The sequence below is a fragment of the Callorhinus ursinus genome, unplaced genomic scaffold (assembly GCF_003265705.2).
Source record: "Callorhinus ursinus isolate GAN/ISIS: 27379988/994484 unplaced genomic scaffold, GSC_fseal_2.0 scaffold24, whole genome shotgun sequence".
In the NCBI taxonomy this organism is placed as follows: Eukaryota; Metazoa; Chordata; class Mammalia; order Carnivora; family Otariidae; genus Callorhinus; species Callorhinus ursinus.
The window spans coordinates 25,249,674-25,272,416 of NW_027397086.1; the positions used below are offsets into that span (position 1 = coordinate 25,249,674).

The 22,743-nt window shown below is 34.3% G+C and overlaps 1 pseudogene; it reads right to left on the reverse strand.

The window, feature by feature from the left end:
• LOC112836363 (small ribosomal subunit protein uS2-like) overlaps positions 1-13,523 on the reverse strand; it is a 33,512-nt pseudogene extending 19,989 nt beyond the window's left edge.
• Positions 13,524-22,743: the final 9,220 nt, after the last annotated feature.

A 22,743-nucleotide genomic window follows, 5' to 3' on the forward strand; every position in this document is an offset into this window, starting at 1 on the left:
AGACCAAATTAAACTTCAGAGTCATTTTATTACAAACTGTGTAAGGCTATTTTCATTTTCCTCAATTATCTTTCTCTTTCTTCCCTCTATTTTTTAAAATTGTGAAATAATCTCCAATTTTGGATTGGTAATCTCTACAAATTTGCTAAATCATTTGTCTTTTAAAATCATGAGAAAGACAAGAAAGAGACAATTAAGACTGCAAAGGAATATGGATAGAGTTAAACTGGATTATAATAAATTGCCCCATCAATCTTGGCACATTGACAAAGGACATGGTTCCTTGTCATTATTCAGTCTCTAGTTAAATGTCACCTTCCTTAGAGGCTTTTTTGGATTACTCTATGCAACACATATCCCCTCACTCTGTCTTCACTAAATATATTTATATTCTTTATAAGTGAAGTAATGTGAACTGTAGTATTTGTCTCTTAGGAGAGACCCTCAAAAAGTGTTTGTTGCTATAGTCACATAAAATATTTACCTGACAAAACAATTCAGTGAAATAGATAATTTATTTATGAAATACATACACATTTATGCACAAACTTAAAAAGTGGAGAAATTAAGGATAAAAAAAGGCAAGTTAGTTGTTGATAATTATATAGTCAAAAAAGTGATTGCATTTCAATCTTGAACCCATATTTCTTTTTTTTTTTAAAGATTTTATTTATTTATTTGATAGAGAGAGACACAGTGAGAGAGGGAACACAAGCAGGGGGAGTGGGAGAGGGAGAAGCAGGCTTCCTGCGGAGCAGGGAGCCTGATGCGGGGCTTGATCCCAGGACCCTCAGATCATGACCTGAGCTGAAGGCAGAAGCTTAACAACTGAGTCACCCAGGCACCCCTTGAACCCATATTTCTTACTTGAATCTCTCAACTTGCTTGCTGAAGCATGGGGGTCACTAGAGACTCTATTTATACACAAACTTTTTGTAAAAGGTAGTAGATAGTACAAATGACTACATAACTCTGTTAAACTTACTAGTTCATTTCACTTTAAACAGCCAATAGTCATTAAGCAGAATGGATTTAAAGTAATGACCTAGAACTCAAAGGCAGTGTATAACCTATTACAAATCTCTTGAACCATCCAACAATTTTTAAACACTCTTTTGATTTTGAAGTTGCTATGTCATAAAATAACATTTTGGAAATTGAAGAGGAAAATAATGTAGAGTGTATATATGCTCTGAAACTTAAATTTCACTATTTCACTGTAATTACCAGAGAGGAGCAATGGTAACTTAGTAAAATCCAATTACATTTTTTTTTTCAGCCGGGGGATCAGAGAGAGTGAAGTTGCAGAGAGAAAATGGTTTGTGTTTTCCCTATAACTAAAATTTTCCTCTTTCCATATCCTATTTAGATCCTTCTCTATTTTTCAGTGCTATGTGTATCATTACAGTTGATTACCAATTAACACGTAAGTAATTGTATAATGATGATAATACTGTGGCTGTCCCTCTCTTTCTCAGGAAGCCCCGCAGATAAATTATAAGCGATCGATTCCTGTTGAAGTGAAAAGATGGCCTAGTTTTGCTGCAATATTCAAGTTCTTTTCCTCCACAGTCAATTCCCAGTGTCCTAGTGATTTATCTACCTTTGCTAAATTTCGTGTTCATGTTCTTTTTACCAGTGGCATGGAATTTTAATTAGCATTTGATAAAATGTATAAGGATACTTTCTAAACAAGGAATGGGGAAAAACTAAAATTTTTTTCTACCTCTACATGTCAAGATTTCTGCAAGCCAGTAGAAGCTAAAAGGCAATAATAGTTTGTGCATTTTTAACTAATGATATATAGGGCTCGATATGTGACAGTGCCTTGGTTATATCCTGGGAAATTCTAAGTTCTGTTAGGTTTCTCGGTGTAATACAATGTGTTCAGGAACAATTGAATGTCTGTTTATCATTATTTCTACCATTTTATTTTAAAATAATTTTAAACTTAGAGAAAATTTACAAAAATTGTATATATAACTGAATTTTTGCAGACTTACTAATTTTCATCTCTTGCCCACATTTGCTTTACCTTCTCTATAAGAAATCATATAATAATTTTATATGATTGTGGGTTTTATAAACCCACAATACTTCAGCATGCATTTCCTAAGACCAAATTATTTAATCACCTAGCCATAATCCATAATACAGTAATCAAATTCAAGAAATGTACCATCAGTACACTTTTTGCATACTTTGCATTGCATATTCCAATTTTATCAACTGTCACAGTGATATGCTTTATAGCTATTTATTTTCTAGCATAAGATTTGGTCTAGGATCAGAAATTGTATTTAGCTATCATGTCTATTTAATTTCCTTCAATCTGGAGCAGTTCCTTATGTTTTCTTCATGTCATTAAAGAATATAACCAGTAATTTTATAGAATATTCCTCAACTTGGATATTACTGTCTCCCTCTAAATAGATTCAAGTATGCATTATGGGCTGGGACACTACATAAATGATGCTATATATTTTTCAGAATACCATATCCAGTAGCATATAATTTCTGTTTGTCTTGTATTGATGATGTTAATTTTGATAGCTTGGTGAATTAATTATGTATTTTTGCCTAACAGTGGGGCACAAAAGTAGCAGCTTAAAGAATACACAACTTTACTGTATGACAGTTTCACTGCGTCAGAGAAACAGGGGTGGATCACGTGGGTGTTCTATTTCATAACCAAGACGGCAACCACAGTTGAGACTGTGGTATCATTTCAAGGCTCAACTACAAAAGGATCTGCTTCAAATCTCACATGATTCTAGGCAGAATTTGGACCCTTGCAGGCCATAGGACTGAGAGCCTCAGTTCCTTCTGCCTATGCATCCCTCAATTCCATGGGCCTCTCAATAGGGCAGCTCAGAATATAGCAGCTTGCTTCATCAAAACCAGCAAGGGAGAAAGGCTACTAGAAAGATGGGTTACAAACTTACGTAGTATTATCTTGCAAGTGGCATCTCATTATCTTTGCTGTATTCTATTAATTTAAGTAGCAGGTCCTGCCCGTTTTCAACCAAATGAGTTTATAGTAGGCATGACTACCAGAAGGAGGGAGCCTTCTAAGAGTCTGCCCTTCCCACTGTAAGACTATGGTATTTTCTGATTCCTTCACCACTTAGTTACCATTTTTCATTTTGTCATTTATACATTTATAAGGGGGGTATTTGAGATTATGCAATATACTATTCCACAATAACCCCTCCACTCCATAGTTTTAGTACCCATCAATAATTATTACCAGAATGTAATTTACTACATTAGTTCTGAAATAGTAATTTCCTAATTCATAATCCATTCTATATTTATTAGCACTCTATTATCAAGAAAGGATTTGTTCTATCACATATTTATTTGTCTATTATAATCAATATGTGTCATTTTTCTCTGTCTTTAATATTTTCCCTTTATTTGATTTTTAGGTATTTAATTATGATGTCCCTTTATGTGATTTTCTGTATTCTAAATTCGTTGTGGTTTCTTGAACTGCTTGAGTTTGCCCATGTATAATTTTCTTCAAATTCGGAAAATTCTGGCCATCATTTTATTTCAATGTTTTTTCTGTCCCCCACCTCCAGCATCAGTGGCTCTAATTAAATTTATGTTAGGCTATTGGAATAAAAGGATTAAAATATGACAGCATATACCTAAAACACGGGGAAGATAGGGGTAAAGAATGAGTTCAAACTTAAATGATCATCAACTTAATGTAAACTGTTATATGCAGAAGAGGTTATATACAAACTTAATAATAACCATATATTGAAAACCACTAATAAGTGTATGGAGAATAAAGACAAAGAAATCTAAATAGATCACTAAAGAAAATCAGCAAACCATAAAAGAGAGAAAGACAAGAAAGGATAAGAAAAAAAAATCTTCAGAAACAACAATAAAACAACAATAATTATATACCTATCAATAATTACTTTGAATATAAATGGACTAATGCTCTAATCAAAAGACATAGGGTGACAGAATGAATTAAAAACAAAACCCACCTGTATGCTGGCTTCAAGAGCTCATTTTAGACCTAATGACACCTGCAGACTGAAAGTGAGGGTATGGAGAAACATCTATAATGCAAATGGGGGTCAAATATAAGCTGGAGTAGCAATACTTCTATCAGACAAAGTAGACTTTAAAATAAAGACTGTAACAAGAGACAAAGAAGGACACTATATAATCATAAAGGGGACAACCCAACAGTAAGATATAACAATTGTAACTATTTATGCACCCAACATGGAAGCACCAAAATACATAAAACAGTTAATAACAAACATACAGGATCTAACCAATAACAATACAATAACAGTAGGGGACTTTAACACCCCACTTACATCAATGGACAGATCACATAAACAGAAAATGAAAAAGAAACAAACCCTTTGAATGAAACACTGGAACAGATGGACTTAACAGATATACTCAGAACATTCCATCCTAAAACAGCAGAATACACATTCTTTTCAAGTGCAGATGGAACATTCTCCAGAATAGATCACATAATAGCCCACAAAATAAGCCTCAACCAATTCAAGAAGATCAAATCATACTATGCATATTTTCTGACCACAATGCTATGAAACTAGAAGTCAAACACCAAAAAAATAAATAAATAAAAATAAAACAAAACCTCTCCCCCCCAAACTGGGAAGACCACAGATACATGGAGGTTAAATAACATGCTATTAAATAATGAATGGGTCAAGCAGGAAATAAGAGAAGGAATAGAGAAGAAATTATGAAAATGAAAACATAACAGTCCAAAACCTCTGGGATGCAGCAAAAGTGGTTCTAAGAGGGAAGTTTATAGCAATACAGACCTACCTCAAGAAGCAGGAAAAATCTCAAATAAACAACCTAACTTTACACCTAAAGGAGCTGGAAAAAGAACAATAAACCAAATCCAAAACCAGCAGAAGAACGGAAATAATAAAAATTAGAGCAGAAATAAGTGATATAGAAACTAAAAAAGCCCAATAGAACAATGAAACCAGGAGGGGTTCTTCAGGAAAAATCAATAAAATTGATAAACCTCTAGGGAGACTTATCAGGAAAAAAGAGAAAGGATTCAAATAAATAAAATCACAAATGAGAGAGGAGAAATAACAACCAACACCACAGAAATACAAACTATTATAAGAGAATATTGTGAAAAACTACCAACAAATTGGACAACCTGGAAGAAATGTATAAATTCCTAGAAACATATAAACTACCAAACTGAAACAGGAAGAAATGGAAACTTGAAGAGATCTATAACCAGCAAAGAAATTGAATCAGTAATCAAAAACTCCCAAAAAAGGAAAGTCCAAGACCAAATGGCTTCACAGGTACATTCTACCAAATGTTAAAAAAAGAGACAAACTTACTCTTCCCAAACTATTCCAAAAAAAATAGAAAAGGCAAGAAAACTTCAAAATTCATTCTATGAGGCCAGAATTACCCTGATACCAAAACCAGATGGGGACTCTACTAAAAAAACTATAGGCCAATATCCCTGATGAACATGGATGCAAAAGTACTCAATAAAATACTAGCAAACCAAATCCAACAATACATTAAAAAAAATCATTCACCATGATCAAGTGTGATTTATTTCTGAGAGGTCAACTACCAAACACTGATGAAAGAAGCTGAAAACAGCACAAAGAAATGGAAAGACATTCCATGCTCATGGATTGAAAGAACAAATATTGTTAAAATGTTTATACCACCCAAAGCAATCTACACATTTAATGCAATCCCTATCAAAATACCACCAGCATTTTTCACAACACTAGAACAAACAATCCTAAAATTTGTATGGAATCACAAAAGACTGAATAGTCAAAGCTATCTTGAAAAAGAAAAGAAAAGCTGGAGGCATCACAATTCTGGACTTCAAGTTATATTACCGAACGGTGGTAATCAAAACAACATAGTAATGGCACAAAAATAGACACATAGATCAATAGAACAGAATAAAAGCCCAGAAATGAACCCACACCTATAAGGTCAGTTAATCTTCAACAAAGCAGGAAAGAATATCCAATGGGAAAAAGACAGTCTCTTCAACAAATGGTGTTGGGAAAACTGGACAGGTATGTGCAAAAGAATGAAACTGGATTACTTTCTTACACCATACACAAAAATAAATTCAAAATGGATTAAAGACCTAACTATGAGACCTGAAACCATAAAAATCCTAGAAGAGAACACAAAGAGTAACTTCTTTGGCAATGGCTATAGGAACTTTTTTTCTAGATATGTCTTCAGAGGCAAGGGAAATAAAAGAAAAATAAACGCTTGGGACTACATCAGAATAAGAAGCTTCTGCACAGTGAAGGAAACAATCAACAAAACTAAAAGGCAACCTATGGAATGGGAGAAAATATTTGCAAATGACATATTTGATAAAGGGCTAGTATCCAAAATATATAAAGAACTTATAAAGCTCAGGGCACCTGATGGCTCAGTTGGTTAAGCATCTGCCTTCAGCTCAGGTCATGGGGACTGAACCCCTCACTGGACTCCCTGCTCAGCGGGGAGCCTGCTTCTTCCTCTGCCCCTGCTCCCCCACTTGTGCTCTCTTTCTCCTGCTCTCTCTCTGTCGCTCTTAAATAAATAAATAAAATCTTAAAAAAAGAACTTATAAAGCTCAACACCCCCAAAATGAATAATCCAATTTAAAAAACAGGCAGAAGACATGAATAGACATTTTTCCAAAGAAGACATCCAGATAGCCAACAGACACATGAAAAGATGCTCAACATCACTGATCATCAGGGAAATACAAATCAAAACTACAATGAGGTATCTCCTCACACCCGTCAGAATGGCTAAAATCAACAACACAAGAAACAACAGGTGTTGGCAAGGATGTGGAGAGAGGAGAACCCTCTTGCACTGCTGGTGGGAATGCAAACTGGTGTAGCCACTGTGGAAAACAGTATAGAGGTTCCTCAAAAAGTTAAAAATAGAACTACCTTGTGATCCTGCAACCACATTATTGGGTATTTACTCAAAGAATACAGAAACACAATTCAAAGGGATGCATATACCCCTTTGTTTATAATAGCATTATTTACAATGCCAACCTATGCAGGCAGCCCAAACAACCATCGACTGATGAATGGATAAAGAAGTGGTGTGTATATATATGTGTATACACACACACACACACACACACACATACACACACTGGAATATTATTCAGCCACAAGAAGGAATGAAATCTTTTTGTTTGCAAGGACATGGATGGAGCTAGAGAGTATAGTGCTAAGCAAAATAAGGTAGTCAGAGAAAGACTAATACCATATGATTTCACTCATATGTGCAATTTAAGAAACAAAACAAATGATCATAGAGGGGAAAAAAAAGAGAAAGGCAAACCAAGAAACAGACTCTTAACTATGGAGAACAAACTGATGGTTACTGGAAGAGAGGTGAGTGGGGGGAAATGGGTTAAAGAGGTGATAGAGATTAAGGAGGTCATTTGTTATGATGAGTACAGCATGGCGTATGGAAGTGTTGAATTACTGTACTGTATGCTGAAACTATCACAGTATGTTAACTAACTGGAATTAAAATGAACACTTAAAAAATTACGTTAGGCTATTTGATATTGATCTACAGCTTACTGAGCTTTTGTCTATTATTTTGAATTTTTTTCTCTTATTGCATTTGTATATTTTTCAAGTATACTGGTATTTTCTTCTGCTCTTTCAAATATACTATTTATCCTTTCCAGTGTGTTTTTCTTTTCAGCTATTGTATTTTTGATCTCCAGCATTCTACTTGAGTTTTTGATATATTTTTTCTCCTTCTATTTAATCTTTTCTCTGTGTTTATTAAAAAAAGGGAATATATTTATAATAGATCTGAAAACTCTGCTCCATTACCCACGCATTACGAAGTCTTTCCATTCTGACAGGTGGAAACACAAACTAATCTCTGTGAATAATGCGAGTATGTTAGTATATTGCCCTCCAGTGATTCCTTCCTTTTTCTCATAGTTTCCTCTCACACATGTGCAGATTAGTTTTCAGTCAAAAAGTCGAGGAGAACCTTCTTAGATCTCTCAAGATCTCCAGAAAAATACCTCTCATAAGACAGACTCCTTCACAAATTCTAGCTACCATGCCTTTTCCAAACAATAATCTTTATCATGTCTATCAGTAAGGTCATTGGTTCTCTTTGGATTACCACTCCCTGCCCTGAACCTGAAAACTCTTCAGGTGATATGTTGGGATACAGATGAGACTCAGATAATTTGTTTTTCTTCTTTCGGTTATCACACTGCTACTGTTTAAGGCCAGAAGAAAATAAGTGCTGTTCTTCTGACAAAATCATGGCCATAAGTACAAATCCTGGTACAATGTCTTTTTGTGTGTGTGTGTTATACTCATTTAATGTTTTAATTTATTCCATAATAATGATCAGTATTTATTGAGCCAAGCACTTTTCTAACATTTCAGATGTATAAACACTTTTGGTCCTTTCAACATCCCCATGAAATAAGCACTATTTTAAAATATTTATTTATTTTTATTGAGATACAACTGACTTATGACATTATTTTAGTATTATCTCATGGCACCATCTCAATGTGATTTATTTAATATTTTATTTTTGGAATATTACATCAATATTCATAAGTAATATCAGTCTGTTGTTTTTGTCCTATCTTTGTCAGGTTTATTTATCAATTTAATACTTGATTCATTAAATGAATTTGGAGTTTTTTCATTTTTTTAATGCTCTGAAGTTATATAGAATTAATAATCTATTTTTCAAAGATTTGTTGAATTTCCTTGTACAACTATTACTAGCGCATTTTAGGTGGGATGTTGTCTTGATAACTTTCTATATGTCCATATATGTGTAAATTGGTCTCTTTAATCCTTTAATCTGCTGTAATTCATTTTGGCGAACTGTATTTGGCTAACAAATTATCTAGCTCTTTTAGGTTTTCATATTTACTTGTATAGAGATGTACCAAGGCATAACTTCAGATTTTTAAAATTTCTTATGTATAGGTATTTATTTCCCGTTTGTTATTTATTTTCTACATTGGTGCTGTCTTCCTTTTTAATCAGATTTGTCAACTGATTTGTTAACTCTATTCAAAGAACCTAGATTTCATTTATTAATATGATCTACTATTTTTTCTGTTATCTACAATTTACTAGTTTTTCATTATGTTTCTTTTGAATTGCGCTGTTGATTGTTTTCTAGCATTTTCAGTCAGGAACTTATGATTACTGCTTAAAATATATGCCATGGATTTGCTATGTTATCATTTTCATCATCATTATTTTTCAGAAATTCTTCATTTATTATTTTATCTTCACTTGGTATTGTTTAATAAAAGGTTTTATTTTTCATTTTTTAAATTAACTTAGATATTGACAAATTATTTTTAAATTTAAATTTAATTTCTAGTTTATCCCATTATGATCAGAGTGTGTTGTTAATTGTTCTATTTTATGGAATTTATTTTTTGTCTGACCTACTATATGACCAGTTTTTTGTAACTGTGACAGATCCTTGAGAAGAACACATATATTTGCCATTATCAGGGTATACTATTTAATATATATCTATAAGATCTCCCTTAGATCTTATTTATTCTTACTGACTTTTTAATCTCTTGACATGTCTTGCACTAAAAAGTTACATCAGAATATCAGAGTATTTCTTTTTCTTCTTCCACGCTCTGTAGTTTCTGCTTCATGTAGGTGGTTGCTGGGCATGCAGGAAATTTAAAATATTATATCTAGGGGTGCCTGGGTGGCTCAATCGGTTAAGCATCCCACTCTTGTTTTCGGCTCAAGTCATGATCTTAGGGTGCTGTAATTGAGCCCCACATCAGTAGTCTGCTTGAGATTGTCTCTCCCTCTCCCTCGAATAAATAAACAAATAAATAAATAAAATCTTTAAAATGTTATATCTATGTTGTGAATTTTGGCTCAACAATGTTACTAAATTATGTGTTATTGTAGATTTTTCTGGGTCAATTTTCCCAAGCCCATGTGGGTGTTTTTTTTTTAATATAAAAACATTTCTCTTGTGTTATAATTTAAAACATTTGTTTCTGTTTTCTTTTTCTTCTTCATATCTTCCAATTATATATATATACATATATCAGGTTTTTTGTTTGTTTGCTTTGTTTATTGCTTATTGTCCATTTTAGTCACTTTTGATCTTATCCTTTTTAAGATATGATTTTTATTCTCTTGGCTATTTTCCCCATAATTCTTCAAAGCCCCTTACTAAATTATTTCAATCTATATTCTCTTGGACATTTTGTAATTTATTTCTCACTTTAATAGTGAGATTGGCTTTATTAAAATCATTTTTTTTCTTAAGTTCACCAACTCTCCCTATATTTTATGCTGCATTTTTTAATCCAAATTCATTCTTAATTTTTGAATTTCAGATTCCATCTTTTGTTTAATATTTGTTCATGCTTGATTGAGGATTTGGAGTATTTTTTTACAATTGCCTTTCATTTTGAAGTTATTTTGTTGTGAGAAAGCATAATCAGCTGATTTGCATTTCTCTGTATACTTAATACAGTAGTTTCATATCCAGTTGGTCAGACTTTTTCCTATTTCTGGTAACCCTATCCCATCATGTCTTCTATGCTACTCTTCCCATTTCTCTATGAAAAACCACTTGTCTCTATATATCTGCTTTTCTCCTAGAAAAAAATGCTTCTTTGAGGGTGTCACTTCTGGTCCAGGTCTCTTTGAACCCCTTTTATGTAGTTAATATTGTGACTTGTTAAGACCTAGATATGTGGTCAGTATTTTGAACTTAGTTTTAGACTTTCTCTTCCTGTGGGTGATTTTATCTGTGTTTTGTCTAAGACCTCCATTCCCTTCTCTTTTGCAGAGTTTCTTGAGTCTCCTCTCCCTCATTCCTTTCATGTACAGTATGCAGTAGTGAAATCTGATGTTTATTTCTTCATAAATAATTTCACCTGTGAAAATCTCTGCCTCCTAGTATTGCTAAGTTGTGAAAAAAGTGCTTTTATTTCATATTTCTTTTGTTTTATTTTGTTTGTTCATATTTATGCTTATCTGGGAGGATGTGTCAAGAAATTCAGATTTAGGCAGCTGCTATGATCCTAGAGCAACCCTACTTATTCTTCAAGTAATTTAGCAGTGCTAAGTGGTGGGATAATAGTGCAATCATAAAATAATATAAGCTAACATGATTGATGATACACCTTGTTCCAAATAATATTGTAGGAACTTTCCATGTTTTTTTCCACCTAATTCCTGTGATACTCTAAGATAAACATCATTTATCTTTTCATTTTAAAGATAAGAAAACTAAGATTTCAATGGTAAGTGGCAGGGCTGATATTTCAACTAAGCTCTATTTTTCTACCATGTAGATGCTCTTTGCACAACCTATCAATGTACAGATTTTGTTCTCAATTCTGCTATGCATATATCTTGAGCAAACTTCTTAAACTATCTCAGTATCTCAGCTTTCTGAAAAAAATAGTTAAATCATAAATAATAAATTCTACCTCATTGGGTTGTTGAAATGATGAATTTTATATAAATCTACTAGTTTGTTGCCTGGTAAACCATAGGAGCTGAAAGAATAGCGGCTTTCTATTACTTGGCCATTGGATGTAATTTAGAATGCAGTAATTTGTACCACGTACTGAGCATTGAAGGAAGTGAGATGTGCATACTGACTAAAGGGTTTGGAAAAAGCTTACAGTGTAAGACAAAGGAAGGCAGACTGTTAAAACAAATAATTTAACTGATGGGGTGAGTTTGAGAAGTGGTCTCACAACATGAAACATAGGAAAACCAAGCAAGAATGAGGATCACAAGCAGAAGACAGAAACTGGGGTCTCGTTACTTCTGTCTTCATGGGACATGTGAGCATATGACAGAAGTTAGGAGGTCAATATTCAGGAGGTCTACCCGGTTCCAATATCGAAGTGTGGCTGAAAATTTTTCCTGTTTTACTTTTCAACTGATCCTGATGGAATTCATTGCTTCAGATCAGGGACCTCATAGATTTCTGAAATTCCATTTAATACATTCACAATTATAATAACTCAATGGCTAGTGCACATCACATGTTAAAAATCCGTGAGTAAATTTTGGGCCAATGTAATCTGTATTCTCTTTAGATTACTTGGTCTAAATTGTAGCTTATAATTTTTAAAGATAGAAGGTTACTTTTGACAATTCAATTTTTTAAAAATACATTATCTCCATCTTTCACAATAAACACTAGGTTAGAATTGGGTATACAGTGTGCATTTGTAGAAATTGTTGTATAATCAAGTTTCCAATTAAAAAAAACTTCTAAGAGGAATTTAGAAGAAATTAAGATTTCAAAAGATACAATTTAATGGACTATTTATTCAATTTCACATTAATAAGCCCAGTGCGTTTTTAAATACACATTATCTATGTTCCTGCACATACCCATTTTGATCATTCTAATTAAATGTAATTAAATTGAATGATGTGTATAGCTAGGCACCATCTGCCAACTCCTGATGTTGATTCACAACTTATTAACACTTTTTGAATAAGATCCAGAGGTAGCTTTATTAGAAAGAGTACTAAAGTCAGCAAAACTAGGATCAGATCCTGACATTACACTTTCTTTCTACATAAAAGTGCAATTGATTAAATCTCTCTGAGCTTTGCCTTCCTATTTGGAAATAGTGATAATAATATGAACCCATGCTATTGATGTGAGAAACAAAAAGTACCTATCATGAAATCTGGGTATGTCATAGTTTAGATCTTTTTTTTTTAATATGAACACATTATTTCATCAAGATATTTGCAAAAAAGCCCTCAACTACATGTGTTAGAGTTATATTTCTGCCTTTTAAAATTTTAAAGATCTGTTATGGGCTGAACTGTGTTCCTCCTAAATGCAGTGTTGAAGTCCCAACCCTCAGTATCTCAGAATGTAACCACATTTAGATATAAGGTTTTTAAAGGGGTGACTGAGATAACTGAGGCCATTAGGGTGGAGTCCTAATCTGATATGGCTGGCATCCTTAGAAGAAGAGGAAGAAACACTGAGGGCAAAAGTGCAAAGCTGGAGGACCATATGAACATGTTGCAAGAGAAAGGCCATCTGCAAGCTAAAGAGAGAAGCCTCAGGAGAAATGAAACTTGCTGACAAGGGATTTTAGCCTCCAGAACTGTGAAAAACAAGTTTCTATTGGTTTAGCCACCCTGTTTGTAGTATTTTGTAATGGCGGCCCTAGCAAACTAATACAATATTCCATTTTCTCCATTTACTTCCATATATTCAGACAAAACTGCACAGAACAAACAAGATAGAACACATAGTTTTAAGACTGTAATACTTGATAATGTATTTTTAGTTACATAGAAAAGTGTTATACCACTGATAAAGCTTCTCTTACCAATACTTCCTGAGTTCCTTTGCCCCATCTTTCCCAGAACAATCCCTGTGAGTAACTGCTCATTAAGAACTGTGCAAACGGCAAATCGAAGCATCTCTATTACAAGAAGCTCTTGCTTTAGCTGACCACTGGCCTGATGTAAAGTTCACATGTGCATCCGGGAAAGAATTAATGGGAAGAAAAGCTAACAACAAGCAAGCAACAAATCACTTTTTATTTTTTATTTTTGTTACTCTCACTTGTTTAAGAATAATATGGATGATTGCAACATACTACAAAGAGTAAAGGCCAGTGCTTCTTTTGAGATACATTTGTTCACTGCAATGCTTTTGCAGCATCTGCTTCCACTGTGGCTTTCTTGGGTTTCTTATTTCTTGAATCATCTTTTGCTATCTCAGATTCTGCTTGGACTTCAACTGTAATAGGTTAAAACATGACTAGGTAAAATCATTGTTGTTTTTACTCTATTCTGCTCTTCCATCAAACATCTAGTTCTTTTCCTAAGACCCTGTACCACTCATTTTATATATTAAAATAATTTGTATAATCATTTCAAGGTACCTATTTTGATACATGGAAATAATTTCATTCCATTTTTGTTTATTAAATTATTCATAGGATTGCAAACTTTAGAAAATAACACAAAACTATTTCTCTAAAACTCAACACTTAAAATCTAAGTTGTTGGCAGGAAGTAAATTCTATATGAAGCTTACATACACTTTTTTCAGCTTCTCTTTCAGAAAATGCAAAGGCTTAAATTCAAGAATGAATCAAGGAACAAAGTTTCTTATTCCATATTCCTTACCCCCCCAACACATACCCCATATTGCCACTGTCACAGAACCTGTTTATTTTATTACCATCTTTTAGGGCTTCATTCTCAAATTCCAACAGCTCCTTATTCTCCTGTCTTACTTTGCTTTAGGTCCCATACAATATGCTTACTTGATGCATCATTTATCAAATCTCTGATTCTCTATCTTCCAAGCCTGTCACCTGAATGGTGAACAACTTTTTCCCTCAAATTTTCTAATTCTTTAATGCCTGGAACATAACTAGAGATGACTTTTTTTTTTTTAAAGATTTTATTTATTTTTTTGAGAGAGAGCGAGAGAGCATGAGAGAGAGCACAAGCGGGGGCGGGGGGTAGAGGAAGAAGGAGAAGCAGACTCCCCGCTGAGCAGGGAGCCCCATGTGGGGCTCCATTTCAGCCTGGGATCATGACCTATGCTGAAGGCAGATGCTTAACCAAAAACAAAGCTACCCAGGCACTCCAAGATGGCTTTTTTGCCTAAAAGAAATTTTGTTTATGTGAAAACAAGGGCAATGAGTATTAGCAAATATTGATAACTTGAGCTTGTATAAGTATTGCAGTCTTGTCTGTGTTAGCTTGGCTAAGCGGGTGGCAACTTGACTAAGTTGGTACCACTTCTCTTTATGGTTCCATTGTGACTGTTTTGAACTATGTTAACTTGGCTCAGGTGAAACTAAATTTCTGAGAACACCTTCTCTGTTTGATTCTAGGTTAACATTAGTCAAATAAAAAAAAAGAAGAAGACAAAAAGAAAATCATGAGATTTGGGATGTGTTAAGTGAAGCAACAGGCAATATACTTAGAACGTGTCTTTGTTGGAGGCAGAGTGAGATATCCTAGCAGCTTCCAGCTTATCCTTCTTCGTATCTACTACAGGTCTATCTATTCTTCCCAATTTTTGGCCATGATGGCCAACAGCAATCCAAAACACAAATACTTGGCTATGAAATTATGGAAGCTTTCACTAAAACAAGACAACAACTGCCAATAAAAAGCAAGTATTGGTGTGAACACAAGCTTGCTGCAAGAGTGAAAATGGCATAAGTGAAAATAAAGAATATAAAGGGTTTCATCTATTAGTTTTTTTTTTTTAACGATTTTATTTATTTGACAGAGACACAGCAAGAGAGGGAACACAAGCAGGGGGAGTGTGAGAAGGAGAAGCAGGCTTCCCGTGGAGCAGGGAGCCTGATGTGGGGCTCGATCCCAGGGCCCTGGGATCATGACCTGAGCCGAAGGCAGACACTTAACGACTGAGCCACCCAGGCACCCCTCATCTATTGCTTTTAATTGCATTGAAGAACTCGGAGAAATAAGATGATAAGTGTAGGCTTTTAATTCTCTACTCAGATTCTGGTAATGATCCACAACACTTCGAAAACTTCCCTGAAAGAAACCATCGTCTCCTATAACCAAAGGACTGACTTTCTCAAAATTAAACACATAAACTTTAATCCTATAGGTCACTGAATTATTCCACAAAATATACTTACAGTCTTGCAGAATCTAATGTTAAACTTAAGGCTTTGACTGGGAAGGAAATCCCGAAACTTCTTATGCAGTCATTGGACAATTTCCAGGAAAGCTGAGGATTTTGAAGACGTGCATCGTTTGACCCTCCGTTGACAGTACAAGTAACTTTTTCTCCCCACATCAGAGGTGAATCTCTTCCTGAATAAAGAACATGCGATGACCTCCACTAAGGTAATCCTCTATGGGTTGCTGACCTTCTTAATCTGTACTACCTATATCACTTCTCATTGCTTCTAAGCTGGGAAAAAAAAGTGACTAGTTTTACGTAGTGGTGAAAAGTTAAGCCACACTGATACTTACAGTAATGTGGAAATGAATGATACCTAATGGAATTGAGTATTTGGGTAAGAAGATTTCTGGGCAGAAGCCTGAAAGTGCCAACTGGATTCAGGAAGGCTATCTATTTATCTATCTGCCATCTGATATAGAGAAATGAATAATTAAGGAACAAATTTCCGATAGAATCTAGAGAATACATTTTCATGTAAGGATCTACTGGGTTTGAAACAGTTCGTTTTCACATAGGTTTCAAAATAAGAAATGACCTGAGAGAAAAGATCAAATCCAGGGCTCTGTCAGTAAAAGATGGTCTGAGGTTAATATCCCAAGGGTGTGGCTGTGATACTCTTTTGTAAGACCTCCAGGAGATTTATGATGGTGCCTCATAAATGCTTTCAGCTAGACACAAAGATTTCTATGAGCATTCTTCATAGACCTTTTCTTCTAGAGGGTTTCTAAAAATCTTTTAAAGTATTCTCACTTAGCAACTTTACTCTCAGCCCAAGGGAGAGAGAGACTTGTCTCAAAGAGACTTGTAGGTATGGCTTCTGTCTAATGGAGTGGATTATAATTTGATACACAGAAAGTCTGCAAGGATTTCAGAGAAGTTATGCACTTTGCAAAGAAAAGTACACAGTTCAAAATGCAAAGAGATCTTAGAGTCTCCAGCTTCCTACATGAGGAATCAGGTTGGGAAAACTAAGGCATTAGGAAAAATGGAAGCATTAAGAGCCCAGTAGGCAGAACTCAATTGAGGAGACCCAAGGAGTAGAAACAGAGCCTAATCAATGGAGAAGAGCAATTGTCAACCCATACCTGGCTGGATTTTAGCTTTGCTATGTGGCTAGGGGCTGCTATGTGCCTCCCATTTTGACATCCCTACCCCCTGCACCTTTTGTTGTTGTTGTTGTTTGTTTGTTTGTTTAGTTCTCCTGAACCTGTTTCACAATTTTATCCTGTGTATGTGGAGTATAGATAATTTGTCATTTTAGTTCATAGGTTTCAGAATAAGAGAAACTCAAGGAACCACATATAAACACTGGCCCCATTTAAATGAAGATATGTTAAGCCTTAAGATTGAGCCTGATGCCACAGTAGAATAAGGCTTTTAGGACTATTGGGTCTGAGTGTATTTTTATGTGAGAAGAATATCACTCTGTAGGGGCCAGAAAGTCAATTGTGGTTGCTAATTTCCAAAGACAGTCTGTAGCTTGCAATAACAAATAGAATATGATAGAACTGGCGTTGTATAATTTCCAATCCTTGCCTTTAGGAGGACTGACAGCTTCTGCTTCTCCTCCCTTGGAACTCTTGCTTTTGGGAACCCTGATTTTCCACATAGCAGGTATAACTACTCTGCTGGAGAGATCATGTGTAGAGACCTATGTAAAAGCCATGTGGAAAGGATAGGCACTGTGATTACATGGTCATGAAGAAAGAAAGACTAGATCATTCCTGCATCTCGGCTGAGCCTCAAGAAGCCTCCAGCACCAGCTGGGGCCTTCATTCAACTCCAGGAAAGATTTTAACTGAGGCCACCAAAAGAACTGCCAAGTTGAACCCATCAACCAACAGAACAGATAATAAAATGAGTGATGTGTTAATCCACTAAGTTTAAGAGCAGTTTTACAATAGATAACTGTGTCTTTTTATCTGCTGAGATAATAAATAGAAGCTTCTGTGTTTATATTTTATTTCTGAGGATACATCAACACTCTTCACTGTCCCTAACTTATTCTACAGAATAGATAACATTTCCCTCATGGTGATCGAAATTTTCAGGATTAATGTGAAATTCAGACATGAATAATGCCTCTTATCTATGCCGGGTAGGCTGAGCCTTTGAGATTCACGAGAAACCAGTTCATTAGGTTAGAGATTTGCTCCGAGATCATCACCCTTGGATATTAATGCATAAAAGGGTAATGTTAAGGTTGTGTGGCTTCCTGAAGTAAAGAGCTTTTGTATTTTTTTCCCCATGAAAAACTATCCCTTTAGCGTATTTTTTTAAAGATTTTATTTATTTATTTGACAGAGAGAGAGAGAGAGAGAGCGTGAACACAAGCAGGTGAAGCTGCAGAGGGAGAGGGAGAATCAGGCTCCCAATGAGCAGGAAGCCCGACATGGGGCTCGATCCCAGGACCCTGGGATCATGATCAGAGCCGAAGGCAGACACTTAACCGACTGAGCCACCCAGGTGACCCTCCAGCATATGTTTTAAAAGTGAAATATTTGGAACATTTCAAAGCTTTTAATTAATCTAGTTTCAAATTTTCCTCCAAATGTTTATCATTAATGTTAAACACTAAAACAAAGATAGCAAAGATGTATTATTTTGTTCAATTTTTACCTCCATATAACAGACATTGTTAACTAACCATGATATTATTTTCCATTGAGCTCAGACATGACTGTAGAAAGCTTCATGACATATTTCTCAAAGCAACTACTATTAGATTGGATTCAGTATTATAATATAAAATAAATTTGCTATACTTATAATAAAGGTATTTCCATCGATATGAGGAAAAAGAAAATTCTGTATATTTCAACAGTATTATTTCATACTGTTCTTGAAATTCCAGCAAATGCACAGAATAAAAATTATTAAGAGATAAAGGGAATGCTAAAGAATAAAAACTTAGAGATAATATGATTATATACTTTGTACTCCAATATGTTAATTGAGAAAGAATGGAATTTGGGTAGGAATTCTAATTAGAAGGCACTATGCAAATAAATCTTTAGATATCAGTAGTTTCTTATATTTCTTTAATAAAAAGAAGTATATTGAAATGATCTCAATATATAAAAACATTAGCTGGAAATGGATAAGAACCAAGGAAGAAAATTTTTAAATTTGATTTTGAGATATAGAAGAATGGATTGAGCAAAAGTATACTAAATAGCTAGATGGAAAGATCAATGTCACAAAAATAATATTTTCAAATCAATTTGTTATATTAATGTGATTATCATAGAATAATAATGACAATTATTTTTGGTACCTAAAACATAATCCAAATTCTTTTCTGGGATAATCAAGAATTTTTAGTGTTTTAACAAGCTATGTAAATTAAGATTGTATAATACAGACTGACACAATAACAATCAGGCAGAGAAAAGAGCAGAATAGAAAAAATGAAAACAAATCTAAGGATAATGAATACGGCAGTTCATATTTATAGGGAAAGTTTGTTCCAATTTTAGTATATGTGCTGCCGAAGCAAGCACTAGGGGAAGTTTGGATTATTTAATAGTTGGTACAGGGATAACCAGTTAAGTATTAGAAAAATGAAAGTTATATTTATACTGGCATTACATACAAAAACAGTGTCACTTTAAATCTATATAAAAGAAACAAACAAAGCCCCATGAAAAGTAGAAATTTTTTTCATATGGGAAAATGCATAGGTGATCTTAAGGTGATCTCAACCATTTATAAGTAAAAGCAGAGAAAAACATTTAGATATTTTATTTCTGTAGTAAGTACATCTTGTGAAGTCTACTCAGCCCTCAGCAAACTCTCCTTTCTCTTGTAAGAACCTCTTTCTGTTCTGGGTTCACAGAGATGGGAACCCAACCATCATATTTTATTAAGCATGATGTCTTTTGTTGTTGTTGTTTCTGTCAGTTTTTAGAATAGTGCTTGGCAAATACAGATACTTAATGGGTATTTTTTAAGAAATGCCTAAGTAGGACTGTGCATATTACTTCTCCTAGGAATCTAGAAATTCAACTTGGAACATGTAAAGAAAATGATAAGAAGATGTCGTACACTTCTCTGAAAACACAAGAGGCACTTCATCCTCAGAAGTAAGGAAAATGCAGAGAGAAAATTCAGAGTTCAGAGATTTAATATCCAAAAATGGAGAAATGACCAAAAAACTATAGTGCATTCATGCAATATATAACTGTGCATTCAATAAAGAACACATTCTCAAAGCATACTTAAGAGTGAAGTGGAAAAAGTGCATTGCATAAGAGCTAAAGACAAAAGACTACAGTAACATTTATTTTTTTGAAAGCAAATAAAATCTTTTATTTTTATGCCATTATTAATCTACTAGATAATAGTTCTGAATAGTAACAGTGGACTTCTGATTACAGAATAAAAATAAATGAAATGAATAACAGCAATTTTATAAAGGCTAGGAGGGAGTAATTGGGAATATTGTTATAAAATAACTGTACTATCAGTGAAATAATAGTGTTAATTGAAAATGGATTTTTTTAATGCATCAATTAGTAACTCCAAATTTTAGTTTTATCATCCTGAAATAATACATGGCTCTACCTCACAGTTTTCATAAAACCACATATAAGAATGTGCTATTTTAAACTATAACTGTGCTGTCAATTTAAGTTCTTCTTAATTGACATAGTAATATACATAGTTGGCTTCTAGATTCATTTTTTAAAACATTTAATAGCCCCTCATCCATTCTCTACCCCCCACCCCCCATACACCCCAATCCTGCCTCTGACAACTACTTTTTATCTATAAGCTTTTTTTTTTTTTTTTTAAGATTTTATTTATTTGAGAGAGAGAGTGAGTGAGTGGGGAGAGGCAGAGGGGAGGGAGAGAGAATCTGAAACAGACTCCGTGCTGAGCACAGAGTCCCTGAGGGGCTTGATTTCACAACCATGAGATCATGATCTGAGCCAAAACCAAGAGTCTGCTTAACTGACTGAGCTGCCCAGGTGCCCAGCTTTTTTTTTTTTTTTTTTTTAAGAGTCCACATAGAAGAGAGATCATATGATATTTGGTCTTTCTCTTATCATAATGCCCTTGTGGTCCATCCATGTTGTTGCAAATGGCAAGATTTCATTCTTTTTCATGGCTAAATATTCCATTTTATATACATACTGTAATTTCTTTTTTTTTTAGATTTAATTATTTATTTGAGAGAGAGAGAAAGAGTGAGAGAGCACAAGCCGGAAACTGGCGGTGGGGAGGGGTGCAGGGGGGAGAAGCGGCTTCTCACTGAGCAGGGAGCCCAACATGGAGCTGGATTCCAGGACCCTGGGATCATGACCTGAGCCAAACGCAGACACTTAACCTACTGAGCCACCCAGGCACCTCTATATACCATAATTTCTTTATCTATTTATCTGTCAGTAGACAGGCTGCTTTCATATCTTGGCTATTGTAAATAGTGCTGCAATGAACATAGGGTGCATATATCTTTTCAAATTAGTGCTTTCATTTTCTTCAGATAAATACCCAGAAGTGGAATTGATGGATCACATGGTAGTTCTATTTTTAATTTTTTAATAAAGATTATATTTATTTATTTGAGAGAGAGAGAGAGCTAGAGAGAGAGAGCATGAGCGGGTAAGGGGCAGAGGGAGAAGCATACTTCTCACTGAGCAGGGAGCCCGATGCATGGACTCTGGGATCATGACCTGAGCTGAAAGCAGACACTTTACTGACTGAACCACCTAGGGGCCCCACTATTTTTAATTTTTTGAGGAACCTCCATACAGTTTTCCATGGTGGCTGGACAAATTTACACTCCCACTAACAAGGCACGAGGGTTCCCTTTGTCCACTGACACTTATTTTTTGTCTTTTTGATAATAGCCATTCTAACAGGTATGAAGTGATATCTCATTGGGGTTTTGATTTGCATTTCCTTGATGATTAATGATGTTCAGTGTCTTTTCATGTGCCTGCTGGCTATATATCTTCTTTGGGAAAATGTCTGTTTAGGTCTTCTGTCCATTTTTAAATCAGATTTTTTTTTTTGCTATTGAGTTTTATGTGTTCTTTATATATTTTGGATATTAACCCCTTATTAGATACATGATTTACAAATATTTTCTCCCATTCAGAATTTGCCTTTTCATTTTGTTGATGGTTTCCAACTGTTTGTTTTTATGATTGTTTTAATACATGGGAGTACAGTAAAAACCCTGGCATATTATTTGGCCAGAAACAATCTTTGGTTGGATAACTGAAAAAGTCACTTATAGTTGTAAATATAAACTTTAATTTTATGCACATACGTGCATACACAGATAGACATATGCAAGCATGTAACTGAACTCACCTATTAATTCATTGATTAGGGTTATCTTGTCTTCTTTAAAAAAATCCAAGCCTTTACTTAGGAAAAAAACACAATTGCCATCATTTAATGTAGGGCTAAGTTCTTTTCTTTCAGACTGCTGATTAGAATCTCATATAATCTTATCTACCTAAACTGCAATTAGAATACATCACCTATGGCACAGAATTTGATGTTTCTTCAAAACACAATGTTAAATTAAAAGCTCTTGCAAAGTTATCTGAAAGAGGAATCACCCAGAGTTTTACAGATATTCTCCCTAATCATTTCCTAAAATTAATGGTACAGGATTTTTAAAACAAAGCTTTCCTAAAACACCTTACTGAGCTTTCATAGAAATCATTCCTTACTTTCATAGGTATATTTTAATTTTTTACATATAATGAAACCATATATTTTTATTAATAAGTATAATAAAAATAACAGCTACTCTGTAATCAAACTTAACTAGTTTTTGTATGCTTTTATAACTGGTGGCACAGAAGTATCCAGGTTAGTGAAGAGTAGCCCACTAGCCATGAGTGTTCAGTGTTTAGCATAGCAGAGAAGTCTTTATGTGTAGTAATTGACAGAATTAGTTAACCTTTCTCTCAGTTAAGTGTGGTTCTGTGA